The sequence below is a fragment of the Entelurus aequoreus genome, linkage group LG07 (assembly GCF_033978785.1).
Source record: "Entelurus aequoreus isolate RoL-2023_Sb linkage group LG07, RoL_Eaeq_v1.1, whole genome shotgun sequence".
NCBI classification, from domain to species: domain Eukaryota; kingdom Metazoa; phylum Chordata; class Actinopteri; order Syngnathiformes; family Syngnathidae; genus Entelurus; species Entelurus aequoreus.
The window spans coordinates 3,606,854-3,611,853 of record NC_084737.1 but is presented as its reverse complement, the minus strand read 5'-3'; the positions used below and the strand labels follow the sequence as shown (position 1 = coordinate 3,611,853).

The 5,000-nt window shown below is 28.9% G+C and overlaps 1 protein-coding gene across 1 annotated transcript in view; it reads right to left on the bottom strand.

The window, feature by feature from the left end:
- Positions 1 to 4,604: 4,604 nt before the first annotated feature.
- The window catches only part of dedd (death effector domain containing), a 28,352-nt gene continuing 27,956 nt past the window's right edge, over positions 4,605 to 5,000 (bottom strand). Inside the window, exon 5 of the mRNA XM_062052384.1 lies at positions 4,605 to 5,000. This exon is cut by the window's right edge and continues 1,803 nt beyond it. The gene's annotated coding sequence lies outside the window, so the exon portion shown is untranslated.

Genomic DNA, 5,000 nt, shown 5'->3' with positions numbered 1-5,000 from the left:
GTTTACAACATACGCAGCATGGAGCGCTACTGCCTACTGGCGTTGACGAGACGTGGGGCCGCCATCTTGGAGTGGTGATCCGCTCCACTCAGTGCAATTCATTTGGCAGGAGCAATGAACTGTCAGCGCATGTAGTTCATCTTACCTCACTGAATACCACTGATTTTCACCCCCTTTTTGGTCATACGTGTAGCTATGATAAAGAACACATGTTTTATTATTCATAGTTTGCTTAACAGTAATAGAATATTTTTATATGCTATAAGTGACCAGACGTCCCAGATCAAAACTGGGAATATAATCCCAGAGAAGGGTCAGCTATTTTTAAATTGAAGAAACAATATGATTAGGTTATATATACATGCGTATATCCTACATAAACAACATTAGATATCTATATATCTTATAGACTGTATCTCTGTTGCTGCAGCAGCAGAGATACCTGTCAACTGTCAGTTTAGCATCTTTGTTTTCTACCTGTCAACCGTCAGTTTAGGCTGCTTGCCGGGTCCTCATCACCACTTCAAGATGGCGGCCCAATTTCTCGCGTCACAGCAGCCAATGCTGCGTCTACTTATAACATGTCTATGGGAGCAACAACAAGACTTGATTTGTTACAGGTTGTTCTTCTTGCCTCGTTTGCGTGCCGCTCAGAAACACCTTTAATTGGCAAACATGACACTGATTGGCTAATTGGTTACACCTGCTTTTTTAAAACTCACGTGTTGCTGCTCATGTTGACTATTGAGGAAAAAGCGTTCTTAGAAGTGGTCTGTCACTCAAAACTGTCGTAGCGATGATTTCTGGAAGAAAGTGAAGGAAAACCTGCCGAATGTCCAAAGAATAATTTTCACAAGTGAACATTGCGCATCTTTTCTAAATATCTGCCAGCAGGAAGCAGGACAAGCATGTTTTTACAAGGATTCTGATCAAAGCAATGATTGGACGAGAGTCCTCTTAGCCCCGCCCACTGCCTTTGATAGCTTAGTTTGACAGGTCAATTACATTCATAAATCCTTTTTTTAAATTATTAATAATGAAAATATTATAGAATATTTTATACAATAATTATAAATATTTATAATATATAATTATGTACATTTAATTATTATAATCATATTTTTGTATATAGTAATTATATATAGAGATATATATTTATCAACATATAATAAAAATAATTTACTATTAATAAGTTGTAAATAATTTAACAAGTTAATTATTTCATAAAATAAATCACTATATAATTAAATAATTAAATCATGAAAAATGTAATCAATAAAGATTGAAATAATTAAATGTACTTTTATAATAAATAAATAAAAGACAACACATTTATGTATTTAATTTAATGTAACAAATAATTTACCAATAAAAGTTGTAAATAATTTAACACGTTAATTATTTCATGAAATAAATCATTATATGATGAAATAATTAAATCATGCAAAATAAAATCAATAAAGATTGAAATAATTAAATGTACTTTTACAATAAATAATGCAAAGACAACACATTTATGCATTTAATTTAATGTAACAAATAATTTACTAATACAAATTGTAAATAATTTAACAAGTTAATTTCATGAAATAAATCACTATGATGAAATAATTAAATCATGAAAAATTAAATCAAAGATTGAAATAATTAAATGTACTTTTACAATAAATAAATGAAAAACACATTTATGTATTTAATTTAATGTAACAAATAATTTACAAATAAAAATTGTAAATAATTTAACAAGTTAATTATTTCATGAAATAAATCACTATATGATGAAATAATTAAATCATGAAAAATGTAATCAATAAAGATTGAAATAATTAAATGTGCTTTTACAATAAATAAATTAAAGACAACACATTTATGTATATAATTTAATGTAACAAATAATTTATTAATAAAAATTGTAAATAATTTAACAAGTTAATTATTTCATGAAATAAATCACTATAATGAAATAATTAAATCATGAAAAATTTAATCAAAGATTGAAATAATTAATAGTTATAGTGAGCAGCACCAAATACCTGGGTGTGCACATCACAGATGACCTCTCCTGGAAGACCAACACTGCATCACTGGCCAAGAGGGCTCAACAGCGCCTCTACTTCCTCCGCAAACTGCGAAGAGCAAAAGCCTCAGCCTCCATCATGCACTCCTTCTACCGGGGCGTCATTGAGAGCATCCTGACCAGCTGCATAACTGTGTGGTACGGAGGCTGCACAACGTCCTGCCGCAGGACGCTGCAGCGCACAGTTAGGGCAGCTGAGAAGATCGTCGGTGCCCCCCTCCCCTCCCTCCAGGACATTTACAACACACGCCTGTCACGCAAAGCACTCCGCGTGGCAGGCGACATCACACACCCCTCACACGGCTTCTTCAGACTGCTGCCATCCGGCAGACGACTGAGAAGCCTCCGAGCTCGAAGCTGTAGGCTGAGAGACAGCTTCATCCATCAGGCTGTCAGGAAGCTGAACTCTCTCCCGGCCCCCCCCCCCCTTCTCACTCTGCCCTGCCATCTGATCTGAACTGTGAACTGAGACACTACACCCCCCCCCCCCCCCCCCACTCACCCACACACACACACACACACACACACACACACACACACACACACACCATCTATCACTTAGCCACTTTACTCCGGACTCAAAATGCTGCTAACTGTTTTAACTGTTTACACTGTTTACATTGCACTTTGCACTCCCATCTGAATACTTGAATACTTACGTTGCAATACTGTATATACAATAGATAGATATTATAGATATTCTGGTAATATCTTCTTCCCCTGTACATTTTTCCCCCCCCTCATGCGACTGTTTAAATTGTTGTCTTTTTTATTCTTCTTTTACACTTTATATTTATAGACACCGTGGTTGTGAGAGGAACGTAATTTCGTCCACCTGTATGTCCTGTACAAACAGTTGTTTGACAATAAAGCTGACTTTGACTTTGACTTGACTAAATGTACTTTTACAATATATAAATGAAAAACACATTTATGTATTTAATTTAATGCAACAAATAATTTACAAATAAAAATTGTAAATAATTTAACAAGTTAATTATTTCATAAAATAAATCACTATGATGAAATAATTAAATAATGAAAAATTAAATCAAAGATTGAAATAATTAAATGTACTTTTACAATAAATAAATGAAAAACACATTTATGTATTTAATTTAATGTAACAATTTACAAATAAAAATTGTAAATAATTTAACAAGTTAATTATTTCATGAAATAAATCACTATATGATGAAATAATTAAATCATGAAAAATGTAATCAATAAAGATTGAAATAATTAAATGTACTTTTAAAATAAATAAATGAAAGACAACACATTTATGTATTTAATTTAATGTAACAAATCATTTACTAATAAAAATTGTAAATAATTTAACAAGTTAATTATTTCATGAAATAAATCACTATATGATGAAATAATTAAATCAATAAAGATTGAAATACTTAAATGTGCTTTTACAATAAATAAATGCAAGACAACACATTTATGCAATTAATTTAATGTAACAAATCATTTACTAATACAAATTGTAATTTAACAAGTTAATTATTTCATGATATAAATCACTATATGATTAAATAATTAAATCATGAAAAATTTCGTCAATAAAGATTGAAATAATTAAATGTACTTTTACAATAAATAAATGAAAGACAACACATTTATGTATATAATTTAATGTAACAAATAATTTACTAATAAAAATTGTAAAAAATTTAACAAGTTAATTTCATGAAATAAATCACTATGATGAAATAATTAAATCATGAAAAATTTAATCAAAGATTGAAATAATTAAATGTACTTTTACAATATATAAATGAAAAACACATTTATGTATTTAATTTAATGTAACAAATAATAATTGTAAATAATTTAACAAGTTAATTATTTTATGAAATAAATCACTATATGATGAAATAATTAAATCATGAAAAATGTACTCAATAAAGATTGAAATAATTAAATGTACTTTTACAATAAATAAATGAAAGACAACACATTTATGTATATAATTTAATGTAACAAATAATTTACTAATAAAAATTGTAAAAAATTTAACAAGTTAATTTCATGAAATAAATCACTATGATGAAATAATTAAATCATGAAAAATTTAATCAAAGATTGAAATAATTAAATGTACTTTTACAATATATAAATGAAAAACACATTTATGTATTTAATTTAATGTAACAAATAATTTACAAATAAAAATTGTAAATAATTTAACAAGTTAATTATTTCATGAAATAAATCACTATATGATGAAATAATTAAATCATGAAAAATGTACTCAATAAAGATTGAAATAATTAAATGTACTTTTACAATAAATAAATGAAAGACAACACATGTATGTATTTAATTTAATGTAACAAATCATTTACTAATAAAAATTGTAAATAATTTAACAAGTTAATTATTTCATGAAATAAATCACTATATGATGAAATAATTAAATCAATAAAGATTGAAATAATTAAATGTACTTTTAAAATAAATAAATGAAAAGACAACACATTTATGTATTTAATTACAATTATGACTCAAGGACACATTTAAGTAATTAAGATTTATTTAATTTCCACCCGCCGTGTAAAAGTACCAAACTTGGCACCATCCCTAACTTCCAGTCTGTTGTCATCACTGCAGGGCAACTTCCTCCAGTCTTCCTTCTCACTCTAAGTTATCTCTTTCTTTTCACGGGATGTGAGAACAACAAAGTATTCTTTTTCATCCAAAAAAAAGCCAGAGTGTGCTCTCAAGGACGACACATTTAATGAAACCACCATCCATCGTTTATTCCGCTACACTTTTCTGGTACCCACTTTCGTCCGGTGTGAAGGAACCTTTTTTTTGCCAGTTGTGACCAATCAATTCAAACAATAACGTGGACTTGTTAAAAAACGGCAAAAACATAAAAAAAGGTAGAGGAGCGTAATAAACTGTCAAA